The sequence below is a fragment of the Protopterus annectens genome, chromosome 12.part0 (assembly GCF_019279795.1).
Source record: "Protopterus annectens isolate FY-2018-M chromosome 12.part0, PAN1.0, whole genome shotgun sequence".
Lineage (NCBI taxonomy): Eukaryota > Metazoa > Chordata > Ceratodontiformes > Protopteridae > Protopterus > Protopterus annectens.
Window position 1 is genome coordinate 974,112,329 of NC_056746.1, and position 27,898 is coordinate 974,140,226.

The 27,898-nt window shown below is 43.8% G+C and overlaps 1 long non-coding RNA gene across 1 annotated transcript in view; it reads right to left on the reverse strand.

Annotated features, from left to right (window-relative positions):
* The window catches only part of LOC122817364, an 86,436-nt gene extending 64,537 nt beyond the window's left edge, over nt 1-21,899 (reverse strand). Inside the window, exon 1 of the long non-coding RNA XR_006367222.1 lies at nt 21,735-21,899. This is a non-coding gene — a long non-coding RNA (uncharacterized LOC122817364). The remainder of the gene's footprint in view (nt 1-21,734) is intronic.
* Between the last annotated feature and the right edge of the window lie 5,999 nt (nt 21,900-27,898).

Genomic DNA, 27,898 nt, shown 5'->3' on the forward strand with positions numbered 1-27,898 from the left:
TGTTCAAAATAGATATGTCCAATATTGGCTTCCAGGCCTTGTCCTTTCTAGATACCAAGAACAGTCTTGAGTAAAATCCTTGTCCCTGCTCTTGCTCTGGTACTTGTTGAATGGCCCCCATGTCCATGAGGGATGAGACTTGTTTTTGTGCCTCTGCCCACTGATTTTTTGGCAGGTCTGGCCAGCCGTTTGCCTTTTGCAGGGTATGGAAATGGAACTTGTAGCCTTGTGACACGATATTTAGGACCCACTTGTCATGGGTTATAACGTGCTAATTTTCCCCCTAAGGGTGCTGCCAGGAGATAAGTGCTTGGTGCAGGCAGGGGGAAGTCATTGGGATTGTTTCCTGTATAGGTTGTGATTGGTCTTCTCCAACTTTGGAGGTAGAAGCCCCCCCATTGCTTTGAGCGGTATGAACCTTGCACCTGGGATCTGCCTCTAGGGTGTCTGGTTATGCCCCTTTGAGGTCTGACAGGAAAGGACCAGTTCTTTGTTGGCCAGTGTCTACTAAACCTAGGTGGCTGTACTTGTAAAAAATCTTTGACCGTTTGCATAGATTTAGCTTTGTCCTCCATTTTCTTTAACACCTCTTCTGCCTTAAAGTATCATGCTGTAAAGGTGCATCTAATAATTTAACTTTAACATGATCAGGCAGATTTTGTTCCTTTAACCAAGCATGCCTCCTAATTACAGAACCTGTAAAGTAGTTTTGTACCTACCATAAATGTAGATGTTAGAGTGTATACCCTGCTGCAGTCATCACACTTGGGTTATCCTGCCGTCAGAAGGTCCCTGCAGTCGGCTCGAATTCCAAAGTCTTGGTCCGGCGTCTGTCGCTTCTTCCCTGACGTCAGTGCGCCAGGGATATACAAGAGGCATCAGACGCCATTTTCTTATTTTTTCTTGCCCCAGATGTCAGGTGCCCCCCAAAAGCTGGTCAGTAGATAGTACCAATAATAAAAGTTTAGCACAAACTAAACATCCTTCCAGCTATAACCAAATACACCACAAAGGTTGCATCAGATATTAAAGGTATTGAAAGGTTTTAGTTAGGTCAGAGGGGATGAAGGGAGGGTAACCTGAACTGCAGCAGGGTATACACTCGAACATCTACATTTATGGTAGGTACAAAACCACTATGCTCATCGTGTTACCCTGCTGCAGTAATCACACTTGGGTAGAATCCCAAAGCTAAGGATGGGAGGTGAAGTCAAACAGGGTTGAGGAGGCTAGAAGGCCCTGCAACACTGCAGTGGCGAAGCCAGCCCTAGTCTTAGAGTAAAGTGGTAAGTGATGGTGTTTGGTGAAGGTGTGTACTGAACTCCAAGTTGCAGCTTCCAGAATATCCTTGGCACCGCCCTGAGGAAGGCTGTACATGTAGCTGCTGCCCTGGTAGAGTGGGGCCTTATGCTAGCAGGAACTGGTTTTCCATGATGGGTGTAGCAAAAACGTATGAGATTTCCTATCCATTTGGAAATGGTCTGTTTTGAGATGGCCTTTCCTTGTGATGTTGTAGCATAGGACACAAAAAGCTGTTCAGATTTTCTGAAAACCTTAGTTTTATCCAAGTAGTAACGTAGTTGCCTGTGAATGTCCAAGGAATGCAGGAGTCCTTCTCCGTTCTGTGGATTTGGAAAGAAGGTGGGTAAATGGATGGTTTGATTCATAGCCACACTGGATACCACCTTTGGCATAAAGGAGGGGTTAGTTCATAGAGAAACTCTGTCAATGAAAAATGAGGAAAGGCTCTACTGCCATTAGTGCCTGTAGCTCTGAGGCTCTTCTGGCTGAAGTAATTGCTAGCAGCAGGGCAGTCTTCCATGATATAAACTAAGTCAGCTGAGAAAGCTGGCTCAAAAGGTGGTAGTTTTTCCAGAACAAAATTGAGGTCCCAAGTTGGTGTTTGCTCTCCTGGGAGGCCTAATGTTTTTGGCCCCTCTGAGATACTGCCTTAGAAGTGGATGTGAAAATAAAGGAGGCTCAGTGTTGTAGTGAGCTGAAATAGCTGAGGCGTGGATTTTAATAGATGAAAAAGAAAGCCCTTTGTGTAGCCTCTCAGTTAAATATTGTAGAATCTGCGGTATGTCCGGCTGAAGGGTATTTTGGCCTTTAGCTTGGTTCCAGGCGCAAAATCTTTTCCATTTGTCCGAGTAGGCTTTCCTGCTGCTGGTCCTCCTGGCCTCCAGAATAGCATCCATAACAGCTTGTGAATCGCTTAGGTGATCTGCCATGCAGCCAAATTTAAGGTTTTGAGCTGGCTGTGTAGAAACTGACTGTCTTGCTGTGTGAGCAGATGATTTGTGGTAAAATCCATGGTGGGCCTTGGGCCATATTCCTTAATAGTGGGTACCAGTGCTGGCGTGGCCAGTCTGGGGCAATGAGCATCATTCGGGGTCTCTCCATCATGACTTTCAGCAGCATCTTTGTGAGAAGGGGCAATGGAGGGAAGGCATATACTGTCAGCATTTTCCAGCTGAAAGTGCATCCACTTTCCAAGCTTGATGGTGAAATCTCCTTGTGCAAAATTTTGTTAGCTGATAGACCTGTTTGCCAGCCCCCAAAACTATGTCTGGGTGCCCCCATTTTTGAGTTATTGCAAATACTTGTGGATCCAGTTTCCACTCGTGGGGATCCATGATGTTTCTGCTTAGGTCGTCTGCCAATGTGCTCTTTTTTCCTGGCAGGAATTGAGCCTGTAATTGAACTTGGTAAGCCAGTGCTGTGTTCCACAAGGTAATTGCTTGCCTGCATAGTGGGTAGGAGTGTGTACCAGTGTGTACCCCCTTGCTTGTTTATGTACCACAGTAATGTGGTGTTGTCTTTCCTTATTATAAGCTGTCCTGGATGTAAGAGGTCCTTGAAGGCTGTCAGGGCATTCTGTACAGCTAGCATTTCTTTTTGATTGATGTGCAGATTCCTTTGATCTGCAGTCTATATGCCTTGAACGCACAGTCCTGCCATGCGTGTCCCCCAGGCATAGTCCGATGCATCTGTTGTCAGTTTGCCTGGCTGGGGGCAAGGTGAATGGCTGACCCTTGTTGAGGTGACATGCCTGTGACCACCATAGAAACTCCTGTTGAAGGCAGGGAATGAGAGGTAGCATTGATTCCAAGCTCTGGCTGTGTTGAGTCCATACGCTTTTTAGGTACCATTGTAATTTCCTCATGTGCAGTTTTGCAAATTGTATTAGTAGTATGCAAGATGCCATGAGAGGCCTGCAGAATTTTTCTTGCAGGGAGTTGGGTCTTTGTTGCCATTGTTTTGAAGTATTGAGTTAGTTGTAGTTTGTCTGGCGTCAATTAAGCCATCTGGGCCGTTGTATTCAAGCTGGCACCCCAGGAATGTCATTTTGTGAGGGCACTAGTTTTGATTTCTTTTGTTTACTGTGTACCCTAGGCAACTTAGGTGTTTTACAAAAGCCAGATGTTGTAAGAGAATGTCCTTGCTTTCTGCTTGGATGAGGCAGTCGTCCAGGTATGGGTACATTTGAATTCCTCTTTGTCTGCAGTATGCAATTACTGGTGCCAGGCATTTTGTGAAGACCCTGGGCACAGCAGATAAGCCAAAGGTCAGTGCAGAGAATTGGTAATGGGTTGAACCTGCAATGAAGCGGAGGTATCTTCTGCAATTTTGTCTGATAGGGACATGCAGGTATGCCTCCTTGAGGTCCAACGTTACTAGCCAAGCTTTCTTGCCCAACATGGGAAGAAGCTGCTGTAGTGCTAGCATCTTGAATTTGGGTACTTGCAAGAAGGTGTTTAGAATTGAAAGGTCCAGAATGGGTCTCCAAGCACCGTCCTTTCTGGGGACTAGAAAGAGCCTCGAGTAAAATCCTTGGCCTTTCTCCTGTGTAGGTACCAGTTGAATGGCTCTCATGTCCATGAGAGCTGTAATTTGTTTTTGTGCCTCTGCCCATTGATTTTGTGGCAGGTTTGGCATTCCTTTTATCCTTGGCAAGGTGTGGAAATGGAATCTGTATCCTTGTGAGATGATGTCTAGGACCCATTTGTCCTTTGTGACGATGCACTAGTTGTCTGCAAAAAGTGCTAATTTTCCTCCCAAGGGAGCTTCCAAGAGAGTTTTGCTTGACAGTTTGAGGTTTAAGTCATTGTGTTTGCCTTCTAGTAGTTTGGGACCCGTCTTCTCCTCCCTTCTGTGTTGCAGTGCCCAATTGGCGAGGTTTGTAAGGAATTTGTGCTTGTCCTCTGCCCCTTGGGTGCCTTATTTACCCCTCTGTGGTCTGTCAGAAGCTGGAAAGGACCGATTTTTTGTTGGCCAATTTCTGCTGAAACATGGGGGCTGTACCTGTAAGAAATCTTTGACCGTCTGCATAGATTTTGCCTTATCCTCCATTTTCTTTAAAACCTCTTCTGCTTTAACCCCAAATAAGACATCCTGCTGTAAGGGTGCATCCAGTAACTTTGCTTTAACATGATCAGGCAGAGTCTGTTACTTTAACCAAGCATGCCTACGTATAACAGACCCAGTAACAGCTGCTCTACAGGAAGCTTCCAAGGAATCAAATCCACATTGTAGAGTATGTTTGCCCACCTGTTCAGCTGCATGCAACAGATCCTGCATTTCCTTGAATTCAGACTGTTGAGGGTGCGTGCTCATCTTTTGTTTTATTTGACATTAGGAATTGCTGGTATTTAAGCATGTAAAATTGACAATTTAGTGCTCTCATAGCCAGAGTAGCTGAGGCATAAACCTTCTTCCCCCACCTATCTAGTGCTCTGGAGTCCCTTTCGGAGGGTACAGGATTTTTAGCCAAAGAAGCCTTAGCCCCTTCGGGACCCTGGGAGATGGTCTCTGGATCAGCAACAGGGCTTTTGTAAAGGAATTTGAGAGAGAGTCAGGCACTCTATAGTATCTACCTGGTTTGGCTGGAGCAGGAGGCAGAGAAGCTGGATTTAGACTAGATTCTAAATACACCTCATCCACAATGTCTAAAACTGGGGGGATAGCAAGTGGTCTGTGCTGGGGGAGTAAAAAACTGAACCTTTTCTTAGTCAGAGTAGTCCTGGCCCTCCCAGTGGAAATTTTCCCTCATGGTATGTAAGGTTTCCCCAAAGGAATAGCCTTCAGGGGGCTAAGCTGAGGGAATATCTTCAGCATCAGAATCTTCATAAGGTGGAAAGGAGTAATCCTGTTGCTCAGAGGAGCCTGAGGAAATAGACACTTGATCAGAGGATGCATAATCCTTCTCTTGTCTAGGCCTTTTGTCGGGGGGGGGTTGGGAACCCCTGATTAAAGAAATCAAATCTTCAGCCATTTTAAGCATCTGTTTCTTAGGCATGGGGCCTTGAACTGGAGACTGACGTGCAGTCTTTTTGGTTTTAGAGGAGTCTTGGTCTGAAGACACCTGAAACCGAAGGTGTTTCTACAGCACCGGCTTCTTCTGCAATGTCGTCGGTAGGGCCTAAAGAAAATGGCTGCGTCGGCCTAGAACTCTCTGCTAAAGAATCCAAAGCGGTCTGGGGTTCCAATTCTGCGGTAGCCAGGGGCTGCGTAGGCGCCTCACTGAAAACTGGAGAACCGGCGACCGGCCCAGCCGAGGCTTCGGAGTCTGGCTTGGATCTAGGTTGCCTGTCTTTATCTTTGCACGCCGGTAGTCGGTTGCTCCGACGGCATAGTGTAATTAAATTTCATACCGTAGTGTCGTGCGAAATCAAAGCGTCGCTTTATAGTTCGCTTATTGAATCTAGCACAAAACAGACAACCAGTGACGTCGTGGTCTGGGTCTAGGCAAGGTATACAATAAGAATGAAAGTCCTTATGAGGTATTTGCTTCCCACAAGAAATGCAATTGTTAACTTTTTCTGACATCGGACTGAGGCAAGAAAAGGTTCCCCAACAGGGTACTTAGCTTTGAAGACTTCAGACTGAAATTCGATTCGAAAATCTCAGGTGTCAGCCGACCGGCACTTGCGAACTGCTTCTGCACCGCGCGGCAAGAAAGACTGGGGAAAATGGCGTCGGATGCCTCATATACCCCTGGCACACCGACGTCAGGGAAGAAGCGACAGCAACCGACGCCAGACCAAGACTTTGGAATTCAGGCAGACTGCGGGACCGCCCGACGACAGGATAACCCAATTGTGAGGACTGCAGCAGGGTAACACGATGAACATCTGTCTCTAGGGCATCTTATCTGCCTCTCTGTGGCCTGTCTAACACTGGAAAGGACCAATTTTTTGTAGACCAATTTCTGCTAAATCGAGGTGGCTGTACCTGTAAGAAATCCTTGACTGTTTGCATTGATTTAGCTTTTTCCTCCATTTTCTTTAAGACCTCTGCTGCCTTAACACCAAACAAGGTATCATAATGTAAGGGAGCATCCAATAATTTTGCCTTATCAGGTAAACTGTTCTTTTAACCAAGCATGCCTTCGAATCCCAGAGCCTGTAGCTGTGGCCCTACAGGAGGCCTCTAGAGAATCAAAACCACATTGCAGAGTATGCTTTCCCACCTGTTCAATTGCATGCAACATGCCCTGCATTTCCTTACAATCAGGAACTTCAGAGCTAGCAAGCATTTTCTGCTTTGAGTCAGTAAATATTGTTGGTACTTAAGCATGTGAAAATGGCAATTTAAGGCTCTTACAGCTAAAGTAGCAGAAGTGTATACTTCTTCCCCCATCTATCCAAAGCTCTGGAATCTGTCAGAGGGTACTGGATTTTTTGCAATAGAAGCCTTAACCCCTTTTGGACCCTAGGAAATAGTTTCTGTATCAGCAGAAAGGTTTTTAAAAAGAAACTTGAGTGTCAGGCACTCTGTAGTACCTATCTGGCTTGGCTGGTGCAGGGGGCAAGGAATCAGGAGATGAGCTGGATTCCGAACACACATCATCCACAATATCTAGCACAGATGGAATAGCCAGGGGCCTGTGCTGAGGTAAGTAAAAGGAAATCTCTGAGCCTTTTCTTAGAATCTGAGTATTCCCGACTTTCCCAATGGAAGTGCTCCTTCATGGTATGCAAAGTTTCCCCAAAAGAGTAGTCCTCAGGAGGAGAGGCTGAAGGGATAGATTCTTCAGCATCAGAGTCCTCGTAAGGAGGGATAGAATACCCCTGGTCAGAAGTGGAATCAGAGGAAATGGAAACCTGATCAGAGGAATCATTCTGTATCCTGCCTAGGCCTTTTCTCAGGAGGGGGATGGGAACCCCTGATTAGAGTAATGAGGTCTTCAGCCATTTTAAGCATCTGTTTTTTAGGCATGGAGGCTTGTCCAGGAGAAGGCTGTACTTGTTTCTTTGTCTTTAGTGGTACTTTTGTCTGTTTTGATAGTAAATTGTGAATGTCTGAAAACACCCTCAGAAGCCGATGCCTGCTCAGCGGCTCCGGACCCATCTGAGGGATTAGTTTCCGTAGGCCCAATACCGTGAGTTTCCAGAGGCCTAGTTGTCTCCACGTGGGAGTCTGAGGAGGCCTGTGGCTCTGAGGTAGCGTGTGTCAGGGGCTGTGAAAGCACCTGAGAACCGGCGACTGGCCTAGATGAGGCTTTGTCATCGGTTTTGGACCTCAGATGCCTGTCTATCATTGTCCTTGCGTTTTTTCGGTAATCCGGTCATCGGATGATCCGACAGCATAGTATAATTGAACCTTCGGCCACAGTAGTGTAATGTGAAATCAAAACTCCTTTTAATAGTGCGTTTGTTAAATCTAGCACAGAACCAACAACTAGTGACGTTGTGATCAGGGCCTAGGCATGGAATATAGTAAGAGTGGAAGTCCTTATGAGGTATTTGCTTTCCGCAAGAAATACAATCGTTAACTTTTTCTGACATCAGTCTGAGGCAAGAAAAAAAGTTTTCCCAACAGGGTACTTAGCTTTATTGAAGACTTCGGTTCTGAAATTCGAAAATCTCAGGAGTCGGCCGACCGGCACTTGCGAACTGCTTCTGCTTCGGGCACCGCGCGGCAAGAAAGACTGAAGAAAATGGCATCGAATGCATCTTGAATACCCCTGGTGCTCTGATGTCAGGGAAGAAGCGACAGCAACAGACACCGGACCAAGACTTTGGAATTCTGGCCGACTGCGGGACCGTCTGACGGCAGGATAACCCAAGTGTGATGACTGCAGCAGTGTAACACGATGATAGATAGGTCCAGTATTGGCCTCCAGGCCTTGTCCTTTCTGGGTACCAAGAACAGTCTTGAGTAAAATCCTTGTCCCAGGTCTGGTACTTGTTGAATGACCCTCATGTCCCTGAGGGATGAGACTTTTTTGTGCCTCTGCCCATTGATTTTTTGGCAGATCTGGCCAGCCGTTTGCCTTTGGCAAGGTATGAAAATGGAACTTGTAGCCTAGTGACATGATATTTAGAACCCACTTGTCCTGGGTTATGATGTGCCAATTTTGAGAAAAAAGTGCTAATATTCCCAAGGGTGCTGCCAGGAAATAAGTGCTTGGTCCAGGCAAGGGGAAGTCATTGGGACCGTTTCCAGTAAGGTTGTGATTTGTCTTCTCCACTTTTGGAGGTAGACACACCCCATTGCTTTGGAATGTATGAACCTTGCGCCTGGGATCTGTCTCTAGGGCATCTAGGTCTGCCCCTTTAAAGACTGTCTGACACAGGAAAGGACCAATTCTTTGTTGGCCAGTTTCTACTAAACCTACGCGGCTGTACTTTAATATTTAACCTTGTCCTCCATTTTCTTTAACACTTCTTCTGCCTTAACACCAAACAAAGTATCATGCTGTAAAGGTGCATCTAATAATTTAACTAACATGATCAGGCAGATTTTGTTACTTTAACCAAGCATGCCTTCTAATTACAGAACCTGTAACTGCGGCCCTGCAGGAGGCCACTAAAGAATCAAAACCACATTGCAAAGTATGCTTTCCAACTTGTTCAGCTGCATGCAATATATCCTGCATTTCCTTGTTTTCTGCACATTCAGAGTTTAACATTTTCTGTTTAAGCAATGCCATGACATGTTGCTGATATTTGAGCATATGAAACTGACAGTTTAAGGCCCTTACAGCCAAGGTAGCAGATGTGTAAACCTTTTTTTCCCCATCTAGTGCCCTAGAATCCCTGTCAGAAGGGGTAGGGTTTTTTGCAGCAGAAGCCTTAACTCCCTTGGGACCCTGAGAAATAGTTTCTGGGTCTGCAGCAGGGTTTTTAAAAAGGAATTTATGTGAGTCAGGAACCCTGTAATATCTGTCAGGCTTAACAGGAGCTGGAGGCAAGGAGTCGGGGATAAGGCTAGACTCTAAAAACACAGCTACAAGGTCTAGCACAAGAGGGATGGCTAGTGGCTTGTGCTGAGGTAGCAACAGGAAATCCCTGAGCCTTTTTTTAGATTCTGAAAAATCTTGGCTCTCAGTGGAAATGCTCCCTCACGGTATATGTAAGGTTTCCCCAAAAGATAGTCCTCAGGAGGAGAAGCTGAATGTATGGAGTCCTCAGCATCAGAATCCTCATAGGGGGAAAATAATATTCCTGATCAAAAGAGGAATCGGAAAAAATGGAAACCTGATCTGAAGATTCATAGTCAGTCTCTTCCCTAGGCCGCTTATCAGGATGGGGATGGGAACCCCTGATCAAGGTAAACAAATCTACGGCCAGTCTGAGCATCTGTTTTTTTGGGCATGGAGGCCTGTCCACGTGGCTCTTGCGTTTCTTTGCCTTTGGAGTCGGTTTAATGTATAGATGTTTGGGTCTGAATACACCCTCAGAAGCCAGTGCCTGCTCAGCAGCTCCAGAACCATCTGAAGGATTAGCGTCCGAGGCTCCAATACCTTGAGTTTCCAGCGGCATGGCTGACTCCATGTGGGAGTCTGTAGTAGCCTGACACGTAGCGGTCATCAGGGGCTGCGAAAGCACCTCACTGAGAATCGGCGACTGGCTTAGGAGAAGCTTGGTTGGGTTTTGGACCTCGGCTGTCTCATTTTCTTTACGGTTTTTGTGAACTCCAGTAGTCTGATGGCTTTCCGACATTTCTGGATAATTAAACAAAGTAGTTTAAAGCAAAATCATACAGATGCTTAATAGTGCGTTGGTTAAATCTAGCAAAAAAACGACAACCCAGAAAGTTATGATCAGGGCCTAGGCAAGGAATACAGTAAGAATGAAAGTCCTTATGAGGTATTTGCTTCCCACAAGAAATACATTTATTAACTTTCTGACATCGGCTCTAGAGCAAGAAAAAAAGTTTCCCCAATGGGGAACTTAGCTTTATAGAAGACTTCGGATCTGAAATTCGAACTCGAAAAACTCGGCCGACCAGCACTTGCAAACTGCTTCTGCTTTGGGCACTGTGTGGCAAGAAAGACTGACGAAAATGGCATTGGCTGCTTCTTTTATACCCCTGACGACCTGACGTCAGGGAAGGGGCGACGACAGCAGACGCAGGACCCAAGACTTTGGAATTCAGGCCGACTGAGGGCAACCTGTCAGCATGAGAACCCAAATGTAATGACTGCAACAGTGAAACACGAAGTACAGTTTTGTACCTACCATAAATGTAGATGTCCGAACAGGATAGCATCTGCAGTCATAACAAATGGGTTGTCCTGTCAGGCAGCCCTTCGGTCGGCCGGATTCCAAAGTCTGGGTCCGGCTTCGGCTGATGTCGCACTTCACCCGACGTCATCTCTGCTGGTCTTCGGGTATAAAGGCATCAGCCGACGCCATTTTCCTCAGTGTTTCTTGCCCCAGATGCCAGTTGCCCTCTTGGAAAGCTAAATTTTGGATAAATGCCAATGTTTCCAAAAAAAATAGAAGGCAAACACAAACAATAAGCATGTATGTACATATATACAAACAAATACACCATAAGAGACTCCCCCCAGCTAGCTAATAGGAGGGTAAATACCCTAGGAGTACCACAGAGGGGAAGGAGGGTGGGTAATCCTGACTGCAGATGCTATCCTGTTCGGACATCTACATTTATGGTAGGTACAAAACTGTACTATGTCCTTCAAGGTAGCATCTGCAGTCATAACAAATGGGTAGAATACCATAGCCAACTAGGGGTGGAGGAAGAAAAATTATGGTGTAGTTAGGATCCCTTGCAGTACAGCAGTGGCAAACCCTGCTCGGGATCTAGAGTATAGAGGTAAATTATAATGCTTGGCAAATGTATGCACGGAGGTCCAAGTAGCCGCTTCAATAATATCCTTGGTTGCCACTCCTCGTAAGAAAGCTGTGGCAGTGGCTGTAGCCCTTGTAGAATGAGGTCTTATGTTCTGTGGAATTGGTTTTCCATGGTAGGAGTAACAGAATCTTATGCAATTTCCTATCCATTTGGAGATTGTCCGTTTGGAAATTGCTTTTCCTTCCCTTCCTGTTGCATAGGCTACTAAAAGCTGGTCAGTTTTTCTGTTACCTTTGGTTCTGTCCAGGTAGTAGCGTAACTGTCTATGTACATCCAAGGTATGCAGCAGTCTTTCCCCCCTATTCTGTGGATTGGGAAAGAAGGTAGGTAGGTGGATTGCCTGGTTTAAAGACACTCTGGATACCACCTTAGGCATAAATGTAGAATTAGTTCTCATGGAGACCCTATCTTGATGGAAGATTAGGAAGGGTTGTACTGCCATTAAGGCCTGTAGTTCCGAAACCCTCCTTGCTGAAGTAATTGCCAGTAGGAAAGCAGTTTTCCATGATAGGTGTTGAAGATCTGCTGTTGCTGCTGGTTCAAATGGAGGGAGTGTCAATTTTTCTAGCACAAAGTTCAAGTCCCATGCTGGTAATGGTTGTTTCCTAGGAGGTTTTACATTCTTGATCCCTCTGAGGAACTGCCTGAGTAGAGGATGCGAAAAGACAGGTGGATCGAAGCTGTATTCTGCTGAAATAGCTGATGCATGTATCTTGATGGAGGAGTAAGACAGGGCCTGTATGTAGAAGCTCTGCCAAGTACTCCAGGATGTTAGCAATATCTATGTTCGACATCTTTTCCTCTTTCAGTACTCCAAATGACAAACCTTTTCCATTTTCCTGCATAGTTCCTTCTTGTTGAAGGTCTGCGGGCTTCAAGGATAATGTCTTTAACCCTTTGGGATAGGTCTGGGTTAGTTGCTGCTATGTGATGTTTCAGGCAGTCAGTTGCAATGTTTTTAGGTTTGGGAGCATGATGTTGTAGTTCTGAGTTATCAAAGGCATCAGGGGTATTGACCACATTCTCCCTAGAGATATGCTCCTCAGCAATGGGTACCAGTGTTGTCTTGGCCAATTCGGAGCCATCAGGATTATCCTTGGACGTTCCCTCTGATTTTCAGTAGTACCTTGTGCATCAAAGGAAGAGGTGGAAATGCATATGCTGTCAGGCCTTTCCAACTGAAGGATAGAGAGTCTACCTTCCATGCAAGTGGGTGGCATGTCCTTGTGCAGAATTTTTTGAGCTGGTGATTGAGTGGGGATGCGAATAGGTCTGTTTGTGGCATTCCCCATTTCTTTGTGATGGCCTTGAAGATGTCCGGGTGTAGCATCCATTCGTGAGCATCCGAGGTGGCTCTGCTTAACATGTCTGCTAGGGTGTTTTCTTTTCCTGGCACAAACATTGCCTGTAACTGGATGTTGTAGCTCAGAGCCATATTCCAAAGGTCCAGAGTCATTCTGCATAGGGGGTATGAATGAGTGCCTCCTTGTTTGTTGATGTACCACATGACTGTGGTGTTGTCTGTCCTTATTAAATGGCCTTCTTTGAGGAATGGTCTGAATTTCTGTATTGCTAGTTTTACTGCCAGCATTTCTTTTTGGTTTATGTGCAGGTGCAGCTGGTCTTGAGTCCACAATCCTTGTATGCATTTGTCCAACATGTGCGCCCCCCAGCCTAGGTCTGAGGCGTCCGTTGTGATGGTTTGGCTTGCTTGAAAGTTGTGGAAGGGTAAGCCTGGGTTTGACTGGCATGTTTGAGCCCACCATAGGAACTCCTGTTTCAGGCATGGGATTAGTGGGATTTCGGTTTCTAAGCTGTGCCTGTGTTGAGACCATAAATTCTTTAGGTACCACTGTAGCTTTCTCATATGCAGTCTGGCATGTGGGACCAAGATTATGCATGATGCCATGAAGCCCAAGGCCTGCAGTACTTTTCTTGCTGTTAGTTTGTTCTGCTTTGTTAATGCCAAGAAGTAGAGAGGGAGTTTTTGTTTTTCTGCAGTTAGGAATGCCATTTGTTTTACTGTGTCCAAATCCGCACCAAGAATGTTCTTGTTTGGGATGGTATCAGTCTTGACTTTTGTAAATTGACTGTGTATCCCAGGGCTTGTAGTAAGCAAATGACTCTTTGTAGATCTGTTGTCAGCTTGCTTTTGTTGTCCGCTTGTAACAGGCAGTCGTCCAGGTATGGATAAATTTGTATTCCCTGTAGCCTGCAGTGAGCGATTACTGATGCCAGGCATTTTGTAAATACTCTGGGCGCAGTAGATAAGCCAAAGGGCAATGCTGAGAATTGATAATGCTCTGATCCTGCAAGAAATCTGAGGTATCTTCTGCAATTTGGTCGTATGGGGACGTGCAGGTATGCCTCCTTGAGATCTAGAGTTACCAGCCAACACTCCTTGCCCAGCATGGGAAGAAGTTGCTGTAGTGTCAGCATTTTGAATTTTGGGACAATGATGTATGTGTTTAAGACGGACAGGTCCGAGAATAGGTCTCCAACTTTTCTCTTTTCTTGGTACTAGGAAGAGTCTGGAGTAGAATCCTTTGCCCTGTTCTGTTATTGGTACTCTTTCCACAGCTCTCATCTTTGTTAATTCTGCTATCTGCTTTAGAGCTTCTGTTTTTTGATTTGGAGGTAGGTTTGGCATTCCTCTTTTTACTGGTAAGGTGTGGAAGTGGAACCTGTAGCCTTGGTCTATGGTTTGCAAAATCCACTTGTCTTTTGTGATAGTGCCAATTTTTCGAAAATAAGGCTAACTTTCCGCCTAAAGGTGCTGCTATTTGCTCCCTGGTAGGCGGTGTTAGAGCCAAGTCACTGTGAGTGTCCTGTTGTAGTGGCAGTGGTTGTGTCTGTGCTTCGGTTATTGCCTTGCCACTGTCGTCCTCTGTAGGCACCTCCTCTGGATTGATTTCTGCCTCTAGAGCGTCTATTCCTGCCTCTGAGATTTTGAGGAGTCTGGAAAGGACCAATTTTTGGCAGGCCAGTTCCTGCTAAACCTTGGGGGCTGAACCTGTAAGAAATCCTTAACTGTTTGCACAGATTTTGCCTTTTCTTCCATTTTCTTCATTACTTGCTGAGCAGGTGTACCAAATAGACTGGCCTTATCTATAGGAGCATCTAACAGCTTTGCTTTAACATGATCCGGCAAGACCTGTTCTTTCAACCATGCATGTCTTCTTATCACTGTGCCAGTCATGGCTGATCTAAATGAAGCCTCCAGTGCATCATAGCCACATTTTAAAGAATGGTTACTAACCTGTTGGATGTTATTCACCATTTCTAAAACATATTTCTTATCTAAGGAGTCAGAGGACAGCTTCTTAGTTAACTGATCAAGCATAAACTCTTGGTATTGGATCATATGAAACTGACAGTTTAAAGCTCTAGCTGAGAGAGTAGCAGAGGTGTAAACTTTTTTCCCCCATCTCTCTAAGGACCTGGATTCCCTTTCAGAAGGAGTAGGGTTTTTTGCTGAGGTCGAGGCTACTGCCTTAGGCCCCTGGGATATAGTCTCAGGATCTGCAAGAGGGGCCTTGTATAGGTGGTGATGAGTGTCTGGCACCCTGTAAAATCTATCTGGTGAGATTGGGATCCCCTAATTAAGGATATTAAATCCTCTGCCAGAGTAAGCATTTGTGAACTAGAAGTGGGCCTGTGTGAGGGGGGCTTAACAGGCACTGATTTAACAGTTTTGGCTGCTTTAGCCCTGGCAAAGGCCTTAATAGACATGGCTGCAGGAGGCCTAGCAGCACCACGTGCTGGGGTAGAGACATCCAAAGGGATGTGTCTGATAAATCACTAGGAACCACAGTAGTAGACAAAACTTCTGAGGCCGATTCAACTAAGGTAGTAGGAGCCTCAGCAGTAGTCATGGATTCGGCTGAAGATTGATCGGTATTCTCGGTTTCGGCCGAAACCGAGACTCGCGGCTTGCTTAACCGTGGTTTCGGCCGAAACCGCGGACCGCGAGTGTCGGTCTTTTTCTTTGCGTTTAACAATTTGGGAAGTCGGAGGATCCGATGGCATAATGTACGCAAAATCTGAGCCAAAAAACTGTTCAGCAAACTCAGACAGACGCCTAAGCGTTCGTCGGTTGAAGGAAGCACAGGCCGAACAGGCTGCTACGTCGTGGTTTGGGCCTAAGCAAGGCAGACAGTAAGAGTGGAAATCTTTATGAGGTATTTGTTTCCCACAAGTTAAACAGTTATTGACTTTCTGACATCGGCTGAGGCAAGAAAGAGTCCCCAACGGGGTACTTAGCTTTTTAGAAGTCTTCGAAGTAGTATTCGGTAGTAGTAATCTCTGGATCTGACCGACTGGCACTTGCGAACAGCTTCTGCTTCGGGCGCCACGCGGCAAGAAAGACTGAGGAAAATGGCGTCGGCTGATGCCTTTATACCCGAAGACCAGCAGAGATGACGTCGGGTGAAGTGCGACATCAGCCGAAGCCGGACCCAGACTTTGGAATCCGGCCGACCGAAGGGCTGCCTGACGACAGGACAACCCATTTGTTATGACTGCAGATGCTACCTTGAAGGACATCATGACAGTTTAAGGCCCTTACAGCAAAGGTAACAGATGTGTAAACCTTTTTTCCCCCCATCTATCCAGTGCCCTAGAATCTGTCAGAGGGGGTAGTGTTTTTTGCAGCAGAAGCCTTAACCACTTTGGGACCCTGTGAAATGGTTTCTGGGTCTGCAGCAGGGTTTTTGAAAAGGAATTTATGAGAGTCAGGAACCCTGTAATCTGTCAGGCTTAACAGGAGCTGGAGGTAAGGAAGTCAGGGGTCAGACTAGACCCTGAAAACACATCTACAATGTCTAACACAGGTGGAATGGCTAGAGGCCTGTGCCGAGGTAGTAAAAGAAGTCCCTGAGCCTCTCTTTAAATTCTGAAAAATCTTGAGTCTCCCAGTGGAAGTGCTCCCTCATGGTATGCAAGGTTTCCCCAAAAAAATAGTAGTCAGGAGAAGCTGAAGGAATAGATTCTTCAGCATCAGAATCCTCATGGGGGAAGAGAATATTCCTGATCAGAAGAGGAATCAGAAGAAATAAAAAACCTGATCTGAAGATTCATAGTTGGTCTCTTGCTTAGGCCTCTTATCAGGAGGGGGATGGGAACCCCTAATCAAGGTAATCAAGTCTTCGGCCATTTTGAGCATCTGTTTTTTGGGCATGGAGGCCTGTCCACATGGCTCTTGAGTTTGTCTTTGAAGGGTGCTTTAGTCTTTGCCTTTGAAGTCGGTTTAATGTACAGATGTATAGGTGTGAGAACACCCTCAGAAGCCAGTGCCTGCTCAGCGGCTCCGGACCTATCTGAAGGAAGTGTCCGTGGCTCCAATACCTTGAGTTTCCAGCGGCATAGCAGACTTCATGTGGGAGTCTGTAGCAGCCTGCGACTTAGTGGGCATCAGGCACCTCACTGAGAACTGGTGACTGGCTTAGGAGAAGCTTTGTCTGCTTTGGGCCTCTGTTGTCTATCTTTCTTTGCGTTTTTTGTGAACTCCAGTTGTCTGATGGCTATCGGACATTTCTGGATAATTAAACCTGCGTCCAAAATAGTTTAATGCAAAATCATACAGACGCTTAATAGTGCGTTGGTTGAATCTAGCACAAAACAGACAACCTGAAACGTTACGGTCAGGGCCTAAGCAAGGAATACAGTAAGAATGAAAGTCCTTATGAGGTATTTGCTTTCCACAAGAAATACAATTAACATTTTCTGACATCGGTCTGGAGCAAGAAAAAAAGTTTCCCCAACGGGGTACTTAGCTTTAATGAAGACTTCGGATCTGAAAAATCGAACACGAAAATCTCAGGAGTCAGCTGACCGGCACTTGCGAACTGCTTCGGGCACCGCGCGGCAAGACAAAGAAAATGGAGTCGGCCGCTTCTTATACCCCTGACATGACGTCAGGGAGGGGCAGACAGCAGCCAAAGCAGGACCCAAGACTTTGGAATTCGGGCCGACTGAGGGCAACCTGCCAGCAGGATTACCCAAATGTAATGACTGCAACAGTGAAACACGAAGAACATCTGAGGAATATTGGCATTGCTATGCTCATTCCTTGCTTGGTTCCAGCCACAGAATCTTTTCCATTTGCCCCCATAAGATTTTCTAGTACTAGGCCTTCTAGCCTCCAAAATGCAATCCATCACAGGTTTGCTGCGAGATGTAACCGGTGAAATTAGTTGATTAGTCCTGCTGCAAGATTCAGAGTTTGGAGCTGAGTGTGCAGAATGATAGCTCTGCTGAGACAGTAGGTAAGCTGTCAGAGGCAGGTACCACGGAGGAAGGTGTGACATTGCGTAGGAGGGGGTACCAGTGTTGAAGATGCCAGTCTGGAGTAATCCGTATCATTTTTGTTTTTTCCTGTCTGACTTAAGACTTTGGAGAGCAGAGGCAGAGGAGGAAAAGCATAGACTGATAGTTCATTTGTCCAACAGATAATTGTGGGGTGAAGCAAAAAGATCTAGGTCTGGGCTTCCCCATTTGTGTGTCAACATGCTGAAGATTTGTGGATCCAGTTTCCATTCGTGTGGGTCCATAAGTTTTCTGCTTAGTTCGTCTGCCAGAGTATTTTGCTTTCCTGGCAGGAATTGAGCTTGTAGATGTATTTGTTAAAACCAGGCCATGTTACACAATGCCATGGCTAGTCTGCAAAGGGGGGTAGGAATGGGTACCCCCCCCTGCTTGTTTATGTACTACATGACTGTGGTGTTGCCTATCAGTAGTTGCCCTGGATGAAGATGGTCTTTGAAGGCTGTCAGAGCATTTTGTACAGCTAGCATTTCTTTCTAGTTGATATGTAGGTGCATTTGATTTGGGCACCATTGGCCCAGAATGCATCTCCCTGCCAGATGCGCCCCCCCAAAGCATAATATGATACGTCTGTAGTCAGGGTTTGGGTGGCAGGGAGTGGAGTGAATGACAGTCCCTTGTTTTGGTGGCAGCCTCTGCCCACCATAGGAACTCTAGCTGCAGGCAAGGAATGATAGGAATCATTGTTTTCAGGCTGTGACAAAGTTCACTCCATAAGCTTTATAGGTACCATTGAAGTTTCCTCATATGCAGGCTTACATATGGAATTATTAGGATGCAGGAGGCCATGAACCCCAAGGCCTGCAGAATTTGTCTTGCAGATAGCTGGGTTTTGTGGCCACCTGTTTGAAGTAAGTCATCAATTGAATTGGTCTCACTGGCGTAAGGTAGGTCATCTGGGCAGTTGTATTCAAGCTTGCATCCAGGAATGTAATTTGAGGAGGGTACCAGTGTGATGTCTTTTCGTTTATGGAGTACCCTAGACAAGTTAGAAGTCTTTTTACAAACCCCTGATGTTTTAGAAAGTGTCCTTGTTTTCTGCCTGAATTAGACAATCGTCCAGGTAAGGATAAATCTGAATGTTTCTTGGTCTGCAAAATGCAATTACTGGTGCCAGGCACTTTGGGAAGACCCTGGGCGCAGTAGATAAGCCAAAGGGCAGTGCAGAAAACTGGTAATGCAAATAGTCTGCTTTGAAGCAGAGGTATCTTCTGCAAGATTACCTGATTGGAATATGCAGGTAAGCCTCTTAAGTCTAGAGTTACCAACCAGGCATCTTTGCCTAGCATAGGCAGCAACTGTTGTAAAGTCAGCATCTTGAATTTTGGAATGTCCAGAAATGTATTTAGAATGGATAAGTCCAGAAATGGACGCCATGATTTGTCTTTTCTGGGTACCAGGAAAAGTCTTGAATAAAAACATTGTCCCTTTTCAGGTACTGGCTGAATAGCCCCCATATTCATGAGGGACATAATTTGTTTCTGGGCCTCTGATTTGGAGGCAGATCTGGCCAACCATTTGGGATTGGCAACGTGTGGAAATGAAATCTGTATCCCTGAGATACATTTAAAACCCACTTGTCCTGGGTAATTAGTTGCCAGTTTCGTGCATGATGTGCCAGTTTCCCCCCCAAAGGGGCAGCCAAACGATAAGTGCTTGGTGATCGCAGTGGAAAGTCATTGAGACCGTTTAACATAGGAAGGTGCCTTGTTGCTTCCAGATTTGGAGGTGGAAGCATCCCATTGTTTTGTTCTACAAGTTCCTTGTGACTGAAACCTGTAGCCTTTGGAATGTCTGGGTTTGACCAGAGTGGCTCTGGTGGGTACTGGAAAAGACCAGTTCTTAGGCCAGTGCCTACTGAATCTGGGTGGCTGAACTTGTAGGAATTATTCTACAGTTTGCATAGATTTAGCTTTATCTTCCATCTTTTTCAAAACTTCTGCCTTATTACCAAAGAAACTGTCCTGTTGTACAGGTGCATCCAAAAATTAACATGATCAGGCAGATTTTTCTCCTTGAGCCAAGCATGCCTTCTTATCACAGATCCAGTTACAGCGGCCCTGCAAGAGGCCTCCAAGGAATCAAAACCACACTGCAAAGTATGCTTTCCAACTTGTTCAACTGAATGCAATAAATCCTGCAACTCTATTTTCCACACAGTCCGAAATCAACAACATTTTCTGTTTAAGCCCATGACATGCTGCTGATATTTAAGCATATGAAATTGACAGTTTAAAGCCCCAACTGCCAAGGTTGCAGACGTGTAAACCTTCTTACCCCATCTATCCAGCGCCCTGAGTCTATCAGAAGGGGTAGTATTTTTAGCAGTAGAAGCCTTAACGCCCTTGGGACCCTGAGAAATGGTTTCAGGGTCAGTAACAGGGTTTTTTTTAAGAGGAATTTGTGGGAGTCAGGAACCCTGTAATATGTCTGGCTTACTAGGAGCCAGAGGCAGGGAATCCGGAGCCATGCTGGATTCTGAGAAAACAACAATGTCTAGAACAGGAGGTATAGCCAAAGGACTATGCTGAGGAAGAAGGAAATACCTAAGCCTCTTTAGATGGAGAAATCCTGACTCTCCCAGTGAAAGTGTTCCCTTAACGTATGCAAAGTTTCGCCAAAAGAAAAATCCTCAGGAGGAGAAGCAGAAGGGATGGACTCTTTTGCATCAGAGTCCTCATAAGGTGGAATAGATATAATTCCTGATCAGAAGAGGAATCAGAAGAAATAGAAACCGGATCTTGATTCACAGTGTCTTGCCTCGGCCTCTTAGCAGGAGGGGGATGGGTACCCCTGATCAAGGTAATTAAATCTTCAGCCATTTTGATAATTTGCTTTTTAGACAAAGGGGCCTATGCACGTGGCCCAAGCGTCGCTTTTTTAGACATAGAAGTTGATTTTGGCCTTAGTTTTGAAGATGGCGACTGTTTAATATACAAATCTGTAGGCCTGAAAACACCCACAGACGCCAGTGCCTGCTCAGCGGCTCCGGACCCATCTAAGGTAGAGACATCCGCGGGTTCAATACTTAAGTGTCACGCGGCATACCGGACTCTGAATGGGTCTCAGTAGAGGCCTGCGAATCAAAAGTAGCGGGTATCGGGCTGCGAAAGCACCTCACTACAGGCGAACTGGCTTAGAAGATTCGTTGTCTGTTTTGGACCTCAGTCTGTCTTTCTTTGCTTTTTTTTACGTATTCCCGTAGTCTGACTGCGAACCGACATTTCTGGATAGTTAAATCTTGAGCCAAAATATTTTGATGCAAAAATATACAGACGCTTAATAGTGCGTGGATTAAATTTAGCACAAAACCGACAGCAAGGCATGTTGTGGTCAGGGCCTAGGCAAGGAATACAGTACAAATGAAAATCCTTATGAGGTATTTGCTTCCCACAAGTAATCCAATTAACTTTTACGGACATCGGTAAGGAGCAAGAAAAAGTTTCCCCAACGGGGTACTTAGCTTTAGGTTGAAGACTTCGGTTCTGAAAACGAAAATTTCAGGAGTCTGCCGACCGGCACTTGCGAACTGCTTCGGGCACCGTGCGGCAAGAAAGACTGATTAAAATGGCGCCTGCTGCATTTTTTATACCAGACAACCTGACGTCATGGAAGAAGGGACAGCAACTGACGCAGGACCCAACACTTTGTTAATCAGGCCGACTGAGGGCAATCTGCCATCAGATTACCCAAATGTAATGACTGCAACAGTGAAACACGAAGAACATCAGACTTTAGCGTATTGAACAGGGGCAGTATGAAATCTATTGCCTAAAAATAACACTACTTAGAAAGGCAAGGTATGAGTGTTAAGCCCATGACAGATTTATCTGCGCAGTTATCGTATGAATACAGGCCTTGTTCCGTTAACAGCATGGTGCATGGACTACTTTTTGAATGATGCATCACTGATAGAAAGTTTGGGCATATACTTGAGGGATGGTCAGCTGGGAAAAGGGAGCAAAATGGGCCAGATAGACTCCCTGTGGGACTGTGTCTTTAAATGCAGAGAATAGCAGTCCAGGACACAGCAGCAGGGAGTACAACGTAACTTGGTGACATTTTAGGACTTAAATAGCAGCCTAATAGACAAAAACACAAGGTACCTGCAACTTCAGATGAGGTTTAAATACTGGAGTACAAAATATAAGCAAATTAAAGAGGTACAGAATAATAAAGTGCACAGCTAAAAATATTACTGGTCAATTTCAGTCACCATTTTTCAAACACAGAACTTCAAAGCTGAGGGATGAACCAAATTATATTTAACATTAACGTAAGGGTGCACCTATGATACTCACAGTCTTTGCCAAGTTGCAGGCTTTCTCGGGAGAGTTAAGTATTTCATAATAAAACACAGAAAAGTTAAGTGCCAGTCCAAGCCTGATGGGATGTGTAGGTTGCATCTCCTTTTTACTAATTTCAAAAGCAGCCTGATAGGCTTGCTGAGACTCTGTTACGGTTTCTGAAAAAGAAAAAAGTTTAACTGTATAAACATCATTAACCTTATACATATGCAGTAAAGCTTAAATCTTTGTGAAAGGTCAACTGCAGCTGCAAAATTATTTGTGGTTGGGCTATGCCATGTGACAAGCGTGCTTCCTATGATGGGCTACAGCCACTGGGGTGAGTGCTAGTTACATATAATGTCCACAGAGTACTGGGTTAGGCACAGACATCTTTGTGAGGCTTAAAAGGATGAGCAAATATTACAAAACAAATGCTGTTTCCATTACGGACTATACAGTATGTTCAAACTGTACAAGGATCTCAATTCCACAAATTCAGTTCCCTGGTACAAAAGTCCTCTGTACCAGCCACAAGAATGAGACAGAGCAGCATTACATTTTACTGACAAAATGACACTACAGTTAGAGACATCTGTACAATCCGAATTTTACAGCAGTACAACCTAGTCTGATGGTTCTTTAACAGAGGAGTGTGATTATGGAGAAATTATACCCCCAGCTTGCTTAGCAGTAGTATGGGTCAAATTACAGGTTGTACTTTCTGCTCAGATACTCAAAATAATACATCAGAATTAAAGACATTTCTTCCCATGACCTGCAATGAACATCCAGGTTGCGAAGGCACTACAACAGTACTGCAGTAAGATTTTACAGCAAGATCTGCTTGATTAGCACTTAAAACTTGCAAAAAAGGCTAACACTAAAGTCTCAGGCTAAGCAGGGATACTGGGATGGAAGAAAGGGGCCGATTATACTCAAAAGAAGACGGATGAGCAAGGAAGGTATATTCTAACAAAGAGGGGACCGGAGGAATTGCAGAGTGGTGCTAAGTAATTTCTATATCCCTCCTAAAGCAACAAAAGTAGAGCTGAAAAGCATACTGAGGGAAGCAACTGCATTTATCCAGGTGACACTGTCTGGGAATTGGGACACTTGTCACTGACAGATCACATGAGTGGGGGTCCTGGACAAGACAAGATAATTACAAGGAAAAGAGTAAATCTTTACAAAATATGGGCTGACTGGAGTTTGGTATTTAGAATAGTGGGTATTAATGCCAGACTCCAAGACTTAACCTTCATAACTAGGGAGCAGGAGTCCATAAGGATACTGTATACCATGCAATGGTCAGTTTACGGCTAAGTGACCCTGGTCTCACTAGACATTGAAGGTTCAAAGGGGTTGGCAAAAGAATAAGATTTAAGGTGGAGATTAAATGCAAGTTGCAGGTGTTGAAAACGAAACAGAGGGCCTGGAAAGAAAAAGGTGAGATGAGATTAGAAAAAATGAGATGCAACAAAGGGAAATGCTAACTACTGATCAGGAAAGAGATGGAGAATGAAGACAATATTTGGAAAAGTCATTTATACAAAAACAGGTAGCCCTAAAAAATTTATGGCTACAAAAATTAACCCAAAACTAGAAAAGCTTAGCATTAAAATGTCAGTTAATAAACAAAACAGTTTGGAATGCAACCAAAAGGATGAGTTTAGAATCTATACATATAACAAATGGCACTAAACAAGGTTGCCCCATGTCACCGATTCTATTTGCTCTGGCTATTGAAATATTGGCAGATTCAATTCGTAACAATATAAAAATCAAAGTAATAGATGTTTACAAACAATACAATTCTAGTGCCATTTGCTGATAACATTATCTAATATAAGAGACATTAGAAGAATTAGATAAATTGACAAATTTGAGGGCGGCCACGGTGGTGCAGCGGTTAGTGTTGTCGCCTCACAGTAAGAGGCTCTCCGGTTCAATTCTCGGCTGGGGTGCCTTCTGTGCGGAGTCTGCATGTCCTCCCTGTGGTCACGTGGGTTTCCTCCCACATCACAAAGACATGCAGTAAGTGGATTGGACACTCTAAATTGGCCCTAGGTGTGAGTGTGTGCATGTGTATGCCTTCTGTGGAAGGTTGGGCGCCGGGCTGGCAACTCAACACCATAAAACTCCACTGCCAATCATGAGCGGACAGATGATCCGCTGTGACAACCCCTACCCGGGAAAAGCCGAAAGGAGATGATATTGACAAATTTCAAATGACGTCAGGACTCCATTTCAATAAATCAAAATCAACATTTTTATTTTTAAATAAAAAAAAACTGCAGACTAAGGGGATCACATCATAGGTAAACAAGAATCTACCTTAAAATATCTACAAATTGAGTTATGCAAGGATAATAATGTATTAGTCTCAAAACTACAATAATAATCAATACAATTAAAATCTCTGTGGAAAGATGGGACAAAATATTAACATTTGAAGATAAACTACAGTTAATAAAAATATAGTTTTACTGCCCATGATCTTATATATAGCCTTGGCAATACAACTGTTACCAGAAAGGAATATACTTAAATAAATTCATGCCTAATAAAATTTTTTATGATTTCCCAAAAGAAACAGAATAGCTTTAACACATCATATGAGCGGTGGTGGTGCTGCGGTAGAGTTGTCGCCTCACAATAAGACGTTGTCCTGCTCGATTCTCAGCTAAAGCATCTTCTGTGTGGAGACGTGCGTGAATGGGCGTACCTTCGCTGAAGGCTGTGTCAGGGCTAGCAACTCTGTACGTAAAAATCTACTGCCAATCATTAGCGGACCGGAGTTCCGCTGTGGCGACCCCTAACTGGGAAAAGCCCAAAGATACATGAGACCATGGAAACAAGGAGGATTAAACTTTCCTGATATAGAAGCATGTATAAAAGCATCAATATCAAACAGTCTCAGGCTGGATAAGTCAAAATGACTCTGCAAATTGGAAAGCATTACTAATATCAATAAATGAATTTGATTTAAAAATTTCAAACCGATAAAAACAACTTGCCATGGTACACATGTATTACTATGCAATATAACATAACTAAACCCACTTGTTTGTCTTTCGGCTTTTTCCCGGTAAGGGGTCACCACAGCGGAACTCCAGCCTGCTAATGAATGGCAGTAGATTTTTACAAAATGCCGAGGTGCCAGCTCGATGCCCAACCTTCAATGAAGGCATGCCCATTTACACACACATGTCTTTCGAACGCTACCCAACTGTGGGGAGGACATGCAGACTCCACACAGAAGGCACTCCCAAGCCACACCGAAAATCGAACGGGAGAACCTCTTGCTGTGAGGTAACAACGCTACCGCCGTACCACCGCGGCATTCTCCACTAAAACTCAATTACATGGACTCATTTAGGAAAATTATTAATGCAAATATAGATTTAAAATTCTGGTTTGATCTTTTAACACCATTTATAGTCACAAAGAACTTTACACATAAAATAGAGAAATTATTAATTCCTGGGAAAATAAATTGTTTGTTGGCTCCAATGCATCAAAGAACTAAAAGTTTTAGATAGGTATGCAAGTAATAAAAACATACCAAATTCGACAACAGGACTGTAACTTTACAGAGTATTCTGTCATATTCGCAAGATTTAAGTAGAATAAGCAATTCTTCATTTAAAGAAATACCTAAATTTACAAAATACATATATGAAATCATACAACTGACATGGGAAACAGTATTTCAAAATTTTACAAAATATTGATAAACTATAAAACACCCCAAACCTCATATTGGAAATATATAACAAAAGGACACTCGATACATTAACTGAAGATACTAAAACAAAGATTTTATTATCGATGAAATATATATCCTTTACACAACACTGGAAAGTATTTAATTAGAAATGCTTGCACAGAGCATTCTTAAACCCCAGACAGAATCAGTAAAATTAGCTCTTCCATAAAAGGAATATGTTGACCATGTGATCAAGTACACAATGCAGACTGGAGCTACATTTTCTTTGACTGCGTTAAAATTAAGCCATTTTGGAATGGTATTAACTTTCTACAAGCTTTATTTAATGAATCATTTTATTTAACTAAAGCTCTTGTATTATTAAATGTGAACGAAGGTCCTCATTTGAATAGGTCAAGCATGTATATTGTACGGGCTATACTTGCAATTTCAAGGAAGTGTATAACAAGAAGATGGAATACAAACAATACCAACTTTGGAAGACTTCTACAGCCTACTGAAACCACAGCACTATTGGAAATTAAAATTAAAGAATTAATGTATCCAAAACAACCCTCGGGGAAAAGTCTCATCACTGACTGACCCTATACAACTGATCAGACACTCTGATAATGGAATGGACATACTTAAAGTAACTGTATACATTAAGATCTGTTAGTGTGTCAGGCTAATGTAAATAGTGTACATAGTTATTTAAGATGTGTATAAATACTATGGAATTTATTCAAATGTATTTGAAAAATAAAAAAAATTGGAAAAAAGGGAGAGATTAACTACATGCTTTAAACTATAAGGGTACATTCAATTACCTGGACTAATTCTCACACAGAACTATATGCTAATGTTAGTTAACCATGTTTTTAAAATTAAACTAAGCATTTAGTCAAATATTACTTCAAGTATGTAGAACAGACCACTTCTTACTGTTCTATTCCCTTTGTCAAGACGATGGCTATATTGTCTGGGTTCTCATTTCATACCAACTCAACGCTGCATTAAAAACTTAAAATTATACATAGTATGTTTAAATAGACTCAACAAATGTAATGTTTTGATAACTGTTAAATGAGGTGCCTTGTGTCCATCACACCCTCTGAAAGGCCAAGAACTAGCAGTAACAGTGACTGGTCATGTAGACAAACTGAATAAAAAGAAATACAAGAACTCTGTAAAGTTAACCTAACAAATGAAGCTGGCATTGAAGTGAGTTTTATTTTTGTAGGACTTTAGGGAGACAGCTATTGTGCTCAAGCCTAATTTAATGTGACTGTAGTAGAGTCAAGTTATACAGTAATATCCAACTTTTTACATTCAAGGCTTTAGTATTCAAGCTTAAAGGGGATTGGGGATTAGGTCCAAAGATACTTTTAGGGGGATTTTTTCCTAAACAATGTCATACTCACAGTTTATTTTATCTTACCAAAGCAAGTTCTCAAAGTATATCACTAAAAGCTATAATGAAATTAATGTTGAATTTAAAACCAGTAAACTCCACATTTAAACAAATGCTTTACTTAACCTATGCAAGCTACCTATCAGATATATTGGAACATAGATTCTTGGAATGTGAGAAGACTGCAACCTTCTTAAAAAGAAAATTATTTCTCCACATGTTGCCAGTCTCGAGCGCAAATCTTAATTAACATATGACAATATCAATAAAAGTGTGCAGCTCAAAGTTACAGAAGGTAACAAAAACCAAGCAGAAGGTGCCATCTTCAAAGGATTTTTTATCGAAAGACACCAACAGAGACCCAGTCAGGATTAACCAAGGTAAGCAAATTGTTGCATCAGTTTACCATTTGCATCACTAGATCAACCCCCACTCTACTACTACTACAAAAAAAAAAAGTTAACATGCTCAAAACTTAGAAATCAATGTCTTACTAGAAAGTACAGTTGTGTACACTTACCATAAATGTAGATTTAGTGTATTCACTGTTGCAGTAATCACCTGTGGGGGTTATCCCTGCTGTGGTAGGCCTCGGTCAGCCCGAACAGCAGAGTCGATGTTTTTTTTGCATCAGCTGCAGTCATCTATGGTCTGACGTCGGGTTGTCAGTTCTATAAAGCAAGGCAGCAGATGTCATTACATCAGTTTTTCTTGCTCTAACCCATCAAGCACAAGGAGATAAGGAAAAAAAAAGTGTTCCTGGTGACAAAAAAACACTGTGGAAAGCTTATGTCCCCCTAAGGGAAGATGCTATATGGGGGATGGAAGGGGGGGGACCAGGACTGCAACAGTGAATACACTAACATCTACATTTATTAAGTCTACACAACTGTACTATGCTAGTGTTTCACTGTTGCAGTCATCACCTGTAGGAGGACTCCCAAAGCTGAGGAGAGGGGTGGAGGATAGGATAGAGTCCTAGGCATGGGACAGCAGGCCCTACAGAACTGCAGAAGCAAACCCTGCCCTAGATTTAGAAAAAAGAGGTAGGTG